Raw genomic sequence first — 17,516 nt, 5'->3', positions numbered from 1 at the left:
TGCAGGAGCTGCCCTCTGGTGGTCAATGTGCTCCCACATGGGGGAGCTCTGCTCAGCCACAAGCCAGACTGATGGCTGCCAGTACAGTGGTGGTGATGGGAGCCTCTCCTGCCTCCTCAGCAGCACTCAGGATGTCCGACTGCAGTTTAGGCCTGCTCGCCGATGGCAAGTGGACATCCCCTGAGTGCTGCTGTGCTGCCAGAGGGATGTCTGATTGCCATCTTAGGCCCAATGCCCCAGGGAGCGGGCCTAAGCCAGCAGGTGGTCATCCCCCGAGGTGTCCCAGACTGCAAGAGGGCACAGGCCAGGCTGAGGGAACCCCCCCTCAAGTGCACAAATTTTTGTGCACGGGGCCTCTAGTTTTTAATATTTTAAAATCTTCTTACAAAAGAGAATGTCAAGTCTCATTACTTATAACTGGAATTTTATCAATTAAATGTGATTTCTGATCACATGATCTTTGATTGTCCAAATGTAGAAAAAAAATCTGTTTACATATGCTATTTTTTCCTAGGTAAATATTTTGAAAATATGGAGAATCTCTGGAAGAGGGCAATACAAATATTATATTTTTATATTTAACTACTTTGCACAAAACTTGCCATAGCTCAAATATATTCTTTTGTTTTAGTTTGACGTGTTATTTTGTATTTTTGTCAATCCTATATCAAATTTAGTCATTTGTGCATTTTCCAACAGTTACATATAAAATCAATACTCAAGTTAGTTTAGTTGATACCAGTGTTCTCACTTGAGATTGTATTATATTTACTTTATCAAAGTAATTATTTTTCTATAATCTTGAGTTTGCATATCTAACACAGCCTTAATCCATTGATTACTTAGGGGTTAAGCTTTGACAATTCACCCTAAGCTATCATAAAATTCTATACCATACAAGTTATCTTTTATAGTTAGCAATTTTTTACTAAACATAATGGATCACTGGTATTTCTCACCAAGTAATGTTTCTATTACTATTTCTATGGTCATGATCAGTGAAGTTTTCCTTTCCCTATATCAAAAATGGAAATTTTCATTCTAATTATTTCCTTTATCAGCTTTAAAAAGTGACTATTTATGTTGTCTCTACTTTCCAAATGATTTCTTCCTTATTTCCTTGTGTTTTTACTGACATTGCTTATTAAATATTAAAAGCATAAAGTGGAGAAACATTTGTATTGACTGTAATATATCTTATAGCTTGGGTGGTACAAACAATTTTTCGTTAATCATCAGCAATTACTTATGGTGGCTTCTTCATATGAAACATTTAAAAAATCATAAATATTTAACAGTGCAGTTCCAGACATTTACTTATTTAATATTTTGAACTGAATTGAGATAGCATTTTAGTATATTTTTATACAAGCGATGTGAATATCCTTTATTTTTATTTAATTTATACATGGTTAATCCTTTTTGTTTATTGCAAGTTAAACTATAAAGGGCTTTGCTTTGACATGTATCTGTAATTTCATCTTTAATAAAAAATAACCTGTGAAACTCAATAAGGTAGATTTTTTTCACTCAGAGAGACAAAATTGCATATGGATCAAAGGTTTGATGTCAGACAAATTTGGATTTTTTCTTTAATTTAGCTCAAGAAAACCTGAGAGATCCTGGAACCTGTTACTTAATATTTCTAATCCCCAAACCCTCATCTATAGAATAGCAATGATGGCACTTAAAACACAGGCTGTTTTGAATATTAAATGAGATCATTTTAAAGCAGTTATGGGAGCACTGACATTTAGTGAACACTAAATAGAGTCTATCAGTTATCAATATTCATGTTAATAAGTTAGATAGAAGATCAGGATTGTGTGGCTAGGGAGATAGTTTGCCTGGCACAGTAGGATTAAAGGAGCTCTGTTCTCACTATACACTAACTTATTCAGACTCACTATTGACTTGCTTTACTACAATAACTCTGTCCACCTGTATACTTTACAGCATTTACTATATTATAATTAAACATTGCAGTTTTATCTTGATATACAGTGCCTTTTTATTCTTACGTGATTCTGTGATTCTGGTTAGTGTTTGGAACAAAGCATTTACTAAGGGAATAAATATGTGAGTGAGTGTGAGTTTTGACTGTGAATAATGGACTGTGAACTAAGCAGGAACTTAGAACAGGTAGCACCTAGGGTAGAACGGGCACTCATCTGGAAATAAGGAACTAGCTTTGGATTGCTGTGTTTGCGAGACAGGCAAGAGAATAGTGCATAACATAACACAAACAAATAAAATTCTTGTTTGAAGTGCCACTAAGTGATTGGGGAAAAGAATAAAGTAGAAAGCCATTATCAAAATACCTATAATCAAAGAAATGGAACTAAATTTGATTTTGGAAGGAATGTGTTCTTTAAAGGAAGCAAAGAGAGATAGAGGAATAGCTTTATGGAATCATACACTTAAGGCATATAAAGAGAAAGGGAGTGAAAGAGGAAATTAGAAAAAGACTAGGTTGAGTGAAAAGGGAAAATTGAAGCAAATGCAGTATCACTCATCCAAGGCAAGGGAACTTACCAAGGAGAGACAGGTCAGCTCCCTAATGCCAGACAAAATGTACTGAATTCTATCACATGTGATATGAAGGGGGCACAAAGATTAATAAGAACACAGCACTTAAACAAAAAAATTACATTCTAATGGGGTAAGGAACATGAAAATAAGCATACCATGAGCATAACGGGGATTAGTGAAAGGAAGAGAAATGTGCTGTGACAATTCAGAAAGAGCTACTTATTGTAACTTAGAGAAAGTTTTATGCAGAAGGAAGCACCATAGTGCCTTTTTATTGTATTTTATAAAATCTTGGTAATAATTTTCATCATTTATGATTTCTGTCTTTTCTTTGCCCTGTTTTGGAATTCTTTCTCCATTTTTATGTTTCCATTTAGAGGGCAATCCTGAAAAGATCCCTTTTTATTCCTGGCAGGCATGCTTTCAATGACATAGGGAGACTTGACTAGCCTCCCCTATTTTCTTTTTAAATATATTTTTTATTGATTAAGATATTACATATGTGTCCTTATCCCCACATTACCCCCTACCCCCCCCCCCCCGCTCATGCCCTCACCCCCCCGTTGTCCGTGTCCATTGGTTAGGCCTATATGCTTGCATATAAGTCCTTTGGTTGATCTTTCCCCCTTACCCCCACCCTCCCTACCTTCCCTCCAAGGCCTGAGAGTCCAATCAATGCCTCTCCATCTCTGGATCAGTCCTTGTTCATCAGTTTATGTTGTTCATTATATTCCACAAATGAGTGAGATCATGTGGTATTTATCCGCTCTCCAGTTCCATCCATGCTGTGGCAAATGGTAAGAGTTCCTTTTTCTTCTTCCTCTTCTTAAAGAATACCTTTCAGCATTTCATATAATGCTGGTTTGGTGGTGATGAACTCCTTTAGCTTTTTCTTATCTGTGAAGCTCTTTATCTGACCTTCTATTATTAATGATAGCTTTGCTGGATAAAGTAATCTTGGTTGTAGGTTCTTGGCATTCATCACTTTGAATATTTCTTGTCACTCTCTTCTGGCCTGCATGGTTTCTGTTGAGAAATCAGCTGACAGTCGCATGGGTACTCCCTTGTAGGTAACTGACTGTCTTTCTCTTGCTGCTTTTAAGATTCTCTCTTTGTCTTTTGCTCTTGGCATTTTAATTATGATGTGTCTTGGTGTGGTCCTCTTTGGGTTCCTTTTGTTTGGTGTTCTCTGCACTTCCTGGACTTGTAAGTCTATTTCTTTCACCAGGTTGGGGAAGTTTTCTGTCATTACTTCTTCAAATAGGTTTTCAATATCTTGCCCTCTCTCTTCTTCTGGTACCCCTATAATTCTGATGTTGGTACGCTTGAAGTTGTCCCAGAGGCTCCTTACACTATCTTCATATTTTTGGAATCTTTTTTTCTTTTTTCTTTTTTGGTTGGGTATTTTTTGTTTCTTTGTATTTCAAATCTTTGACTTGATTCTTGGGATCCTCTTGTCTGCTGTTGGATCTCTGTATATGATTCTTTATTTCAGTCAGTGCATGCTTAATTTCTAGTTGGTCTTTTTTCATATCCTCCAGGGTCTCACTAAATTTTTCGGCGGTTTCCATAAAATTCTTGAAAAACCTTATAAACGTGGTTTTGAACTCTATATCCAGTCTTTTGCTTTCCTCCATTTCTGTCATTTGTGACCAGTTTCTTTGTCTCCGCTTTTTTTTTTTTTACTTCCCTGTGTTGGTAGAGTGGTTTTGTGTGCTAGGTGTCCTGTAGGGCCCAGTGGTTCAGCCTCCCCAGTTACCTGAGATGGACACTCTTGGTGCACCCCCTTGTGGGCTTTGTGCACAGTCTTGTTGTAGTTATGCCTTGATTGTTGTAGGATCACTGGGAGGAATTGACCTCCAGGCCAATTGGCAGTGAGAATCAGCTCTGTCTTCAGTGGGAGAACTTCTGTGCTGAAGACACCCTTCTGGGGCAAGACTTGCTTCAGTGGGGCTTTGGTGCTCACTGAGTCTGCCCCCTGGGTGTGTCCTTTATGGATCTGAGGAGTTGTAATCTGGATGGTCCCCCTCTGACCACTGGGTACACTGGCTCTTGGAGGTTACCTAGCAGGTGCTATGAAGAGAACTGCAGATTCCCCTTCCTTTTTTGGAGTTTGGAGGTGCCCTGATGAGGCCCAGCTGTGAAGCAATGCAAGCCGCTGTGGGGCCTTGGGCCTTCTCTTGGAAGTTCTGGGTCTGTGGCCCAGCTGCAGTTTATTAAGTAATTTTCAGGTTGCAAAGGGCCAGGGCATTCATATGCAAAATCCTCTGCTGCAGCCTGGGTGGGGCGGGGTCTCAGGGAATCAAAGGGTGGAGCAAGCAGCTATGGCGGATTCTCAGCCCTGCCCTAAGGGGCCACACATGTCTTAGTGTTCTGATAATTTAATTGCTGCAAGCACCTCTGAGGGAAAGCCGCCCTCGAGTTCCGAGTTCTGCCCGCTGCCAGACAGTCCAGTTTCTCCCCGTATGAGTCCTGGGTCCCCAGAGACTTCCCGGAACCAGAGTTCAGAGCAGTCGAGAGCTTGTGACTCCCTCCGATTCAAAAAGACGGCTGCGTCCTCAGGTACCAGCCCCTTTCCGCGCATGCTCGAGCCTCCGTACCTTTGTACTTTACTTCCGCAGCTCCTGACCCTCAATGTGCTTTTCTCTTTCCTTCTAGTTGTAGAATTTCCACTCCGCCAGCCTTCCTGTAAGTTCTGGATGATGTCCGTTTTGTCTTTTTATTGTGTTTTTGAAGTTGTTGTAGGAGGCAGCAATTTCGGTGTTTCCCTATGCCGCCATCTTAGTTTCTCTCCCGCCTCCCCTATTTTCATCAGCCTTCAGTCATGATTATAAGCAGGAGAAACTAGCAGGTGACTCTATTACACATTCCTGTTGACTCTCCCAAGTGTACTGTGTGTATCCCAACAATCAACAACATTTGTGACCCTGTCCATTGTGTCTTAGTGGTCACGGGTTCGATCCCCAGTCAAGGCTAGGTCACTGCGTTGTGGTTTGCTCCCTGCCCTAGGTTGGGCATATGCAGGCAGCAACCAGTTGATGTGTCTCCCTTACATGATGTTCTCTTTCTCTCTCTCTTCCCCCCTCCTTTCCTCTCTCTCTCTTTGACAAACAATGGGGAAAAAATGTCCTCAGGTGAGGATTAGCAAAAAAACAAACAAACAACATTTCTAGGATTGGAAAAACTAAGGTATAAAGAATGTAACAGGAATTTATGGAAAATTTATTAGAGGAAAAGTGAGACTTTTAGTCATTGTCCTTTAAGTTAAGGCCCTAAATTGAGCCTTGCATGTGTTCGGTGTGGATAAAAAAGGGGCACTGTAGTAAATCTAATCCAGAATAACGTCACAGGGTGATCAGGTCATAAATTCCTAACCGGGCAGGTCATCGTGGGTGGTCAGGCCCCAGGCATATAACTTCTTTAGTAAAAAGTTTATCTTTGCCTTAACAAGCCCTGTTTATTTTTCTGTACATCCAGGTTAACACACCTTTACATGCCAGCATAATACTCTTTTTTAGACCTCTCAGAAGAAACCACCCTCAAGAGAGCACATATCTTGTTAAAGACCTTGTAATTCAATCCCTGTCTTGCTTTCTCTCACCTACATGTAACCTTCCCTACATTCCCTCCTGAATTCCAGATGCATAAAGGAAACTGCGAAACTGTTATTGCCTGAGCATTTAAGATCTTGCCTCCTGGTAATTGTCATCAGTATTGCACCAATTCATAAACGTTTTCTACAGGTTTGGACACTTCTTACATTGACATAAGAAAGAGTCAGTCATTCATGAAAAGATAGCAGAAATGTTTCAAAGAAATATTTTAGCCATTCATAAAATCAGGTCTCAGAGCTGGACTACAGTGGCATCCCCATTACGCTCTTTCTCAACCCAGAGCCACGGTATGTTACTGGTTATTACAAGTCTATTATAACAAACTTACATACACATTATAAACAACTTCCTTCTAGAGCAGCATTGCCATAGAATGTGATCCAAGATATTTCTAAATCAAGTGCTGACAAAAAAAAAAAAAAGGAATTACCTAAATACTTTATCAAATAGTCTCAAGTTAGGTGCAAGTTTAAACATAGAAGAAAACCTTTTTTTCAAGGAAATTTCACCATGCATACATTGGATTGTGTCTGTGCTGCTGTAATGCTTTATAATTCTTATAAATAAATAACACATGACAGATAAATAACTTCTGAATTAAAAAGCTGAAAGGATAATGAGAGGGAAATGGATCTACTGAAAGGTAGGATATCTCCCCTTTATTTATACTAAGCATAGGCAGAAGAAGAGCTTACCCATTAAAGTATTTAGTACTGTGTGATTGACAATAGTCTCAATTTTCCTCTTTTTCTTAGTAATGTTAATGGAATGTGATAGTTAAGGCACTTATGAATGGTATTATTTTGTTTTGTTCTATTTGAAAGGTAGTGGAATATGCCACCCCAAATATATGCATTGGCATAAGGACTATTTTGAACTGATCACTTAAGAAGTAGCAGACTCAGGAGAAGTTCTAAAGATAGGGTGGAAGTTACCCTTTTACAAGGTACATTTATATTTATAAAGCACATCTCCATTTTTAATGGTGTCTCCCTCTCTGTACCAGGAAGGATGATTCTAAATCACCAGAAATTCTTATCCATGGGGAAGGCACAGACTTAAATCTGTATGACAAACCTTGCCTTGTTTGCCTTGCTTTCCCTGGTAAGGTGCCATAATTCCCCACCCCTCACACCCACCTCTTTGTCTTTAGCTGAGGATGGTATTTAAGGTTGTGGCTTAGACTGTTACAGAAGAACAAAGAAATACCCAGCATGCTTCCTAGATAAAGGGAGGGATGTCGTTTATTAACACTAGTGGACTCAGGGAATAATTTCCAAATCAGAGTGAAGTAACATGCAGAGGCTTCACTTTTTATAACTTTCTGGGGTCTTTGTCTTGCAGATATGGTTCTGCCCCCTTTCCTGTGCTTACAGGAAGGCCCCCAGGTGTTGATGATCTGTCCTGGGGCCAGCGATAATGACCTCCCCCCCCCGCCCCCCCCCCCCCCCCCCGGCAGTGCATTGTTCACAGTTTTTATGGCCTGACACTCCTTGCAAGACCAGTTTCCTCCTCAAGACGACCTGTGAGAGCTGCTCATTTGGTCTGGGTGTCTTCCATGTATGCATGAGGTATACATTTTAATAAAATTTTGCTTTTTTGTTATTAATCTGTGTTTTATTTCAAAGGATCTTAGTCTAGAACTCAGAAGGTTCGAGGGAAAAAAAAAAATGTTTCTCCCCTACATATTCAACTAGGGCTTTCTAAATATGTAGGAGATGGTATATTTCTTTATAACAAAGCACATTTCCAAATAATTTGAAAATTGCAGGGTTACACTTTTAGTAGATTCAGCTTATATATTCTTAGTTTAACCTTAATATAATGCTTTATGTTATTAATAGTGAAAATCTTATTTATATCCCTGCTGGTGTAGAGATTTAAAAATGGATAACCAGGAATATGACTGACATTTTTGTCCTGTCTATTTATAATTTGGTTGGGAGTTGGCATGGACTCACCAAGATTTAAAAAAAAAAAAAATTAGAGGATAAATATTAATCCTTTTTCAAGTTTGAGTTTTTATGATCTCCTCTACATGGTTTATAATATTGAAATGATCTCACTTAGAAGGTTATTGCATAGTAAATCCATTCATGTCAGGAATAGCTTTTTAAATTGGTCTTGGCACCAATAATTTAACCATAACAAGAGATTTCTCTGATAAAATGAAGAGACTATATGAATGTGAAGGTGCCTGCATTAATATAAACTTCAACAATGCTCTTTGGAAATACCCTTCCCCTCCCCCAAATAGAGGGGTTTCAAAAAAATCAATAAATGAAAAATGAACTCTTTTAACAGAGATTGATTTCTTGAGAAATAATATCAGTAAAACCTTGAGACAAATATTGCTAGAAAGAGTTTTCAAATTGACCTGTTTTGTTGTTTATTGGCCCTTTGGAAGTGATCTTTTGCTCTAGATAAAAAGACTTGCTGTAATTTTGACGTAGTTGTAGATGCTTCATAACATCTACAACTATAGAATTTTAGCTATATTGCATTATGCTTTAAATCATATTTTATTTTAGACAATTTCAATAATAAATATTAGAAAAAAGTTTTGCATCAATGAGTTAGTATAATTATTCTTCTAACCATGATATGGTAAGTATGAAAAAAAATCACTTTCACAGAAAGTTCTAATACCAGATAAAATATGAGGCACCAGTTTTCAGACATTGTGCAACTGTCAGTACAAGGCTGTGATTCCATATACAGGGAAAACATGCCAGATGAGATTTAGAGTTACCTTGGCTTCTACCTGGGAGCCCATCAGACTGAGGTGAAGAAGGTTGAAGTTAAGAGCATAGGATTCTCAGGAGCAAGGGAAACAGAAACTGGAGTGTGTGCCTGCTGTGGCAGTAGGAATTGGAAAGAGTATCAAAGACAAGGAACCTACTTAAAGAAAGTATTCGGGAAATTTATAAGGACAAATACTAAGCTGAGCCTACACTGGCCTAGACTCGACAGGGCTGGCAGAAAATTGCTGCAGGTGATCTCTGAGTTGAATGGAAACTCCAAAGGTGATTTAGGTCTGAGAGACATAGGAGTTCTAAATAATTTGAGTAAAAAAAAAGAAAATGTATCGTATATCCAGCCTAATCTGCTACACGCTTTATGAGATGGGCTAGTCTAGCTTTGTATACTTTACTAGTGACCGGTGCACAAAATTCGTGCACATTAAAAGGGAATTAATTAGAGGAAATATTTTAATATTGTTATTTGCCCTTTCTCTATAGTAGAAGTGTCAGAGATGAAAGAAAATTAGTAAAATGTATATGAAAATCTTCCTCCTGTCAGAGTCTGGGGTGCGCCACAGGAACCAGAGTCAAGTCCCCGCCCACCAACATGTGCCTTGAAATCCTGCGAGACCCAGACCTGGCCGGCCTCACCCCCATTGGGCTAGATCCAAACCTGGCTGGCCCCACCCTTGTCAAGCCCTGCTGGGCGGGGGGCGTGGCCTTAGGTCCCCCAGGCTGGTGCCAGGGTGGAGGGCACAGCCTCAGGTCCCTGCTGATTGCATGTTAAGGCTCGTTATGGGAACTCAGCCTCCGCTGTGGGCGCAGTCATCTTGTGTTATGGAATCTCTGCCTCCACTGTGGGCTTAGCCATCTTGACCATTACAGAGTTATGGTCAATTTGCATATTCCCTTTTTATTAGATAAGATATCTTCCTTAGGATAACTTAAAAACAAATATTTTTATAACAATGACTTGGATGCATTAATATACTAACTTCCTCTGAGCAAAAACACAACATTCTTTAAGGAGACTCAAACATCACAATATCTAGCATACAACTAAAAATTAATTTTATAAAAGGCATTTTCTGGATATAAAGGAAGTGTGGAAATTGTGACTTCCTCCTAAAGGCATATTTTTGTTTCTTCACTTTGTATATTTGAGAGTTTTTTTGCTTGTTTATTTTGTCGGTTTTTGTTCTGCTTTTGTTGTGGCGATAGTTAATACAGCAATCTTTTTCATGATTATTCTCATGTGCTTCTTCTGCTGCCTTTTTTCCCAAGTGCATAGCTAAAATTTAGTAACGGAATAAGTTAATAAGTGTGCCACATAAATTTGCATCAGAATAAAGAATTCACCAGCAAAAATTTGAAACAAACTTAAAATTCAACAACTCTTCTTATATCCATAATAGTAGGGATACAGGACAAACTGCAGGCAACAAGACTGAAGAGACCAACAGGAGAATACTGGATACCAGAAATTCCTGGGGCAGAGACACAGAAGTAGAAACATTTGCAGGGATAAAAAAATCTGAACTGTAATTGGCAAATTGCTGGGGGCTAAGCCTAACAAGTCTGAGCATTAACAATTCTGCTGGGGTATTGTCAGTGCCAAGCTTACCTGTGGGAAGGAAAATACCCAACTGTAGCCTACTCTAGCCATTCTGCCCTAAAAGGGGTGGAACTAGTGAGAGGCACTTGTGAAATTTACAGTCAAGTTAGGCTCAGTAAAAGATTGAGACTTAATTATAGATTTATAGAACTATTTATCTCTCCTAATATCCTCCCTCTGAGTTACTAAAGACCTATTGACTACAAAATGTAATACTCAGTACATCATATTTAACTATCAAGAAAAAAAAACAAAACTACAAGGCATACTGAAGCAGGATAGAAAAAAGTTAGGGAAAACCCACGACAAGTGGAGTGAGGTAGTAGGAGCTGACATCCTCTCATCAGAGCCTCCACTTCTGAGCATGATCAAAGGCAGAAAAACCCCTGTGGTGGTCACAGAGGTCAACAACAACAAGGGCTGACTAGAACCAGATCATTCTAAGATGCAGAAAAAAGTGACCAGAGGCCCACCCTAAAGCTCATTCTACCATCATCATAATGAGAATTGATTAGCACCACACAAAGAAGTGGGTATGGGCAAGGGGGACAAGCACCATGGCCCTTCTGGAATGCAGGTCATATTCGGAACAAGTTCCCCTCCATACCAGGAGGTGGACACAAAATTCAAAAACTAACCCATAAAATCCTAAGAACTAAGCGACCATGTATGCAACTCACTTGGGAGTTAGCCTATGCCCACTTAGATATGTACTTTTTTAGCTTCTTTCACAGCAGCATTCTTTTTATCTACCTGAATGAAAATGTTTTGTTCTCACTCCCACTTGTCCTTGGAATTTTTCCTGGTGAGTTAAGAATCTGGCATTTGCCTGACATGTGTAAGTCCCCATGTTGAGGGAAGAGGGAGCCTGCCCTCAGCAGAGAAACAGTCTGGTAACAGTACCCAAAGGCAAAGAACACAATTTGAAAAAACAGAACAAATATGATACAACAAACCACACATGGCAGGGATATTGGAATGATCAAACTGGGAATTTAAAACAACTATAATCTGGCACAAGAACAGACATATAGACCATGGAACAGAACAGGGAACCCAGAAATTGACTCAAGCCACTCTGCTCAATTAATACTTGACAAAGGAGGCAAGAGCATACAATGGAGTCAAGACAGTCTCTTCAATAAATGGTGTTGGGGAAATTGGACAGATACATGCAAAAATATGAAACTAGACCACCAATTTACACCATACACAAAAATAAACCCAAAATGGACAAAATACTTAAATCTAAGACCTGAAACCATAAAAATATTACAAGAATCCATAGGCAGCAAAATATCAGACATATCTCCTAGCAATATCTTTACTGATACAGCTCCTGGGACAATGGAAACTAATATATTTAAATTTATATTTTTCTCCATATGTATATTTGTTTCCCTTCTTTACCCAAACTAATCACTGTACCTAAAATGTGGTTATGGTAATTACTTTCTCCATCACTTCAAAAATTTTATTGAAATAACCTGCATTTTTAAATGGTTGATAAAACTGTTTTATTTTATTCCTCACTACTTTAGGAAATACTTCTTACCATTCACTTGAAATTTTACAGATATATTTTCAATTTCCTTTAAACTTAAAGTTATCAGTTATAATTAATAGCTTCTTACTCAAAATATTTTTTCTAATCACCTTTATAGTCTGAATCACATTTCTTCTTTCATTTGTTTTCTTTATTATTATAATTTTTTGCTTATTTTTTTTCAAGGAACTATTTCTTATTAGTTTTATGACTAATGAATCATTATAAGTCTGATAATATAATTGATAGAGGTTGTTTCTTTAAAAATAATTTACATTAAAAATAATCATGCCTTTATTTTTATTCTGGTTGACTTTGGTTATAGAACACTATACTCAAATCTAAGGCCTAAGACAATGTTCTCTACCTAGGTATTTAGCCCCTCCTTTACTCAGATAGAGTAGTTTAAATTGAAAAAAGTTGGGCTCACAAAATGGGATCATTTAAGGTTTACTTTACAGAACTGCATTCAATGACAGAATAAAATTATTATGGTGACATAAAGACAATGCTGCAATGATGGTGAGCATCCCCTGAGAGATTATGCAGATATTCAAACTACTATTATGACATAGGGAAATATCTTCCCTCAAGTAATAATAGTTTTGTTGCCACATGATTCTTTCTAGATATTTTACCAGATATGGGGCTTGAACAACAGAAGGAAAATTGTAAATGAAATCCAGGACAAAGTTCATGTCATTATATTGATTATGACCTTGCATTTCTTGCAACCACGCTATTTTACATGTTCCCTTTCAGGTCAACACATCTATAGAACACAGCGTGAAGAGACAGTGATAAATTGAATGGTATTCCTGTTAGTGTGAAATGAATTGACTATAATGTAATAAATGAGCATCTTAGAAACATTAACCAGTTCACTATTGATAGATATGAAGATAAAGATGTGGAATTAAAGCAAATCTCCTCACATATAAGCAACCAATGGTATGTAACAGAAAACTATCTACTTGGAACCAAATAATGTATAATACTTTAACCTCAGTAGAAAGTCCAAAAGGATAAAAAGGCAATGTGTGTGTGTGTGTGTGTGTATGTGTTTCTTGAATGGATCTTAGAGTTAAAATAAAAACCAGGTCCAACTCTTGATCATCATTATCTGCTAATATGGATGATATATTCATATTTTCTTTTGTTTTTCATAATATTACCATAGATTATTCTAGAAGATATTTTCCCCAATTTATAGTATGTGGTTTTTAATGACATACAATGCAAATATTATATTGAGTAGTCCACTACTGAAATTTTGGTAGAAGGAGATGGAGTTGTAGTAAATCAGTTGAGCTAGCATAAAGTATCTGGACAGCATATAATTGTGTAGAAAGAATAGCCTGATAATATCTATATTTTTATCTGTTGACTCAGACTTAATCTCATACACTTTCTGTATATATAACATAAATACATAGCATGGAATTTGGATCTTCCTAGAAGCAGGAATTACTAGGGAAAACCCTGTGAGACTTTGCTGTGGATGGGATGGGATAAAGAACTGATATTAACATTTTGCGTTTCTTCTAATAGATAGGCCAGGACAAATTTGACACAGACAATTAAAAGGGAAAAATAGCCCTTCAGTCATTTTACCAATGTTAATTGTACCTCTGTCTTAGTGCTTCTCTTGTCTCTTTCCTCCTCTCCTTTGAAGTCTTTCCTCTTATTTCTTCCATCCATGTTATCAACACTATGGCTCTAGCAAAGTGCAAGTGTATTGAAGGAATGAACACAATCCATTCAAATGCCTCATTTTCTCAACTTGATGAAGTTAGATTCCTATTACCAGATTTAATGACAGAATATGGATTCATGAGTACACAATTGTGTAACATAAAACAAGCATAAAGATAGGCAAACAATGCCACATTGCCAGACTCTGTGTCTATCCACTGAAGGAAAGAGATAAATATTTTCTGTGGAGGACTTTCTAGCTTGTCTCTGCTTAGTTGATCTACAATTTGATTAGAGACATTAACTTTATTTAATAACTAGAAGCCTGGTGTACAAATTCATGCACCAGTCGGTTCCCTCAGCCTGGCCTGCAGGATTGGGCGAAGCTGGCTCTCTGACATCCTCCAAGGGATCCTGGATTGCGAGAAGGTGCAGGCCAGGCAGGGGGACCCCACCAGTGTACGATTGGGGCCGGGAAGGGAAAGGGAGGTTGGCCAGCCAGAGAAGGACTGCAGGAGGGCTCCAGGGCATGTCAGGCCCATCTCACTCAGTCCTTATTAGCCAGACCCCAGCAGCAAGCTAACCTACCGGTCAGAGCTTCCGCCTCCTGGTTGTCAGTGCATGTCATAGAGAGCAGTTGAGTGGCCTTAGCATATCATTAGCATATTATGCTTTGGTTGGTTGAACAGATGACTGGACACTTAGCATATTAGGCTTTTATTATATAGGAAGTGATTGTTAACAACTTATGTTGTTAGCAACAAATGATGAATTCTCAGGTAATAGGTTTTGTAAACTCCGGAAAAACGGTGGCTGACTAGTGTCATTTTAGCAAAAGGATATACCTACCAATTGATAAATGAGAGTTCTTTATCCTACATTGATACCATAGGTTGTTTTCTTAAGAAAAATAAAGTATAAAACCTTATTTTCAAACATAGAATATGTTCACCTTAGTTTGGACTTGTTTCCCTCTTCAATAACACATTCTTAAAATCCATAGCCTTTTTCAATGTAAGTGTTGAACCTAGGTCTGAAAAGTAATTTATAAATAGAAAAAGAATAACAACTTCTCTGAAGGTTTCTTATTACTCCAGTGCATATCAGACACAGATTGAAGAGCCTATGAGATAACATTCATTTCTTAGCAGGTTATGTGAAAGGGAATGAGAAGATAGAGGGAGAAGCATTGATCTGCAACACTGGAAATTCTGTACATTGAAGCTAACAGTGATATGACTAAATGCCAAATTCAGTGCTGTTGGTGATACAAATGCTGTGTCTCAATAGCAGTGAATTCACTGTTTTGAGTTCCACACAAGTCATGAATAAAATACAGCAGGAGCTAAACTTGATATGTTCTGTGTCTTGTCATTAGCCCTCCTTTGAAAGAGCAGTTTTTGAAACAGAAGAAGGGCAACATCATTTGTGAATTATTGAATTCATATTAGGGCTTTTAATTAAATCTACTAATCACCCAAAGCAAAATATACTACATGCTTGGAGTACATTTTTTAAAAGGCCAACAAATTGTTAGCAATATATTTAAATCATTGAGAAAAATCTTGATTCATTTTCTGGAAAGAGGTATTATTTTACCTGTCATTAATTATCAATTTCTGATTCAGATAGATTAAATTTTGGTTTTATGCTTGGCATGGTCTTAGCATGGGGGCAGTAGCCTTCTTAGCCCCTTAACTTGGGTAGGCCTTATGTGGTTTGCTTTGACTAATTGCATGTCCTGATCTCTGATAGTGTGTCACTTCTGAATCCATATCTTTTGATGCTTCTATATGTTATGTTGTGCTTTTGTCATTGCTATGAGAGGAGCATGCACTGGCTGGTCGTCTGATCCAAGGAGGGTATGATACATGGGTAGCAGACCAGAACTTGCACACATGCAGTGAGAAGCAGAGCTGCCTGTCTGAACACAGCCTGGAGTAGATGAACCCCGGCTTACTCTCAGTTTAATAAGGGAACATAGTCAAAACCAGGTGGCCTGCCAATCTGAGCCCTGCCTTGGTCTGCCACCCACATCTAGCCTTTAAGCACATGACTGAGCCCCTTATTCTTCAGATAGTTTGCTATGAAGGCATGCTTTTTTGTTTATTTGTTTGATATGAAGCCATGATTTTTGTTTATTTATTTTCTTTGTTTGTGTGCTGTTTTTGATGTGGCAATAGTTAATTAATACAGCACTTTTTTTTTTAATGGATATTCTATGTGTTTCTTCTGCTGCCCTTTTTCCCAGAGGGCAGCTGCAATTGGAGAACCTAGTGTTACCAGTTGTGCCACATGATCTTTCTACAGAGTAAAGGAATCACAGTGTATACCTGGTGAAAGGAGACTAACTACCAGGTCATACACAGATACTTAGGTGCAGTTTATCCCAGCTGTCCACAAGGATAATGCTTTAGGAATTTAAGTCTCTGTTTCTTAGTGTTACCAAGGCTTGTTGTTTTTTTAAAATATATTTAATTGATTTTAGAGAGGAAGGGAGAGGAAGAAAGATATAGAAACATCAATGACGAGAGAGAATCATTGATTGGCTGCCTCCTGCACGCCCCACACTGAGGATCAAGCATCCATCCAGGCATGTGCCCTGACTGGGAATCAACTGTGACCTCCTGGTTCATAGGTTGACGCTCAACTATTGAGCAACACTGGCTGGGCAAGGTTTGTTTGTTTTTTTTAGTCTAGTCATTGAATATACTATTTCTTTTTCATTTTTCTTTCATGCATGTGTAAATACTTGGTGATAACTCAAAAGCATGGTCCCCCAAATAACCTAAATCTAAACTTTGAAATTATACCCCCTTTAAAATCTATTTAAAACATTTTAGTAACATTTACCCCTACTCTGGAAATGCTCTATCCAAAATAAATAAATAAATAAATTATATATATATATATATATATATATATATATATATATATATATATATATATATATATATAATCTCCTCACCCTCAGATATTTTTTCATGGTTTTTTAGCGAGAGTGGAAGAGAGAAGGAAAGACTGAGAGAACTATAACTATCAATGTGAGAGAAACACATCAATTGGTTGCCTCCTGCATGCACCCTGACCAGGGCCTGGGCCAGGGAGGAGCCTGCAACCAAGGTACGTGCCCTTGGCCACAGGCTGAAGCACTATCCACTGAGCCAAACTGGTTAGGCTGGAGAAAATATCTTAAAGGCTTCTCATTTATAACTGGTCAACATTGTGCCTTTTTTTTTATACTCATGTTTTATCCTCTTAAACTAAGAAGTTTTATCCTCTTAAAGTAAGGATGCTACTGAGTCACCTTTGTATGGAACTAAAGTGAAAGTTCAGCCACATTTTCTTACATTTTCCTTTGTAATCATTATGCCCAGGCAAACATTTTTGAGATTGTTGACTGGAGTTACTAGTTCAATGGGTATCCAAAGTCTAAATAACTCACAATGAATCACATCTCTGTTATCTCACCAGTGCAGCAGCTATGCCTGGGAACCCAAAGTCAAACTACTGAGACACAGTCCGTGTCTCTATAGCATAAAAAAACAAATCACCTAATTCAACAAAAAAATCATGTCATAATAAAATAATGAGATAATATTACGTATATATTTTTTAACATCTAGGGAGGCAAGATACCAAAGACAAACTTAGATATAAAGCCAGTGCAATACTGGTATCACCAACCCACACAAGAATGTATTTAATCATGCTGCATAAAAAGAAAGATTGCTTATAGTTTATTGTGTGCTACTGCCATTGCTATTGAT

Source organism: Myotis daubentonii, chromosome 3 (assembly GCF_963259705.1).
Source record: "Myotis daubentonii chromosome 3, mMyoDau2.1, whole genome shotgun sequence".
NCBI classification, from domain to species: Eukaryota; Metazoa; Chordata; class Mammalia; order Chiroptera; family Vespertilionidae; genus Myotis; species Myotis daubentonii.
The sequence above is the reverse complement of the archived record's forward strand: the minus strand, read 5'-3'. Positions refer to the sequence as shown.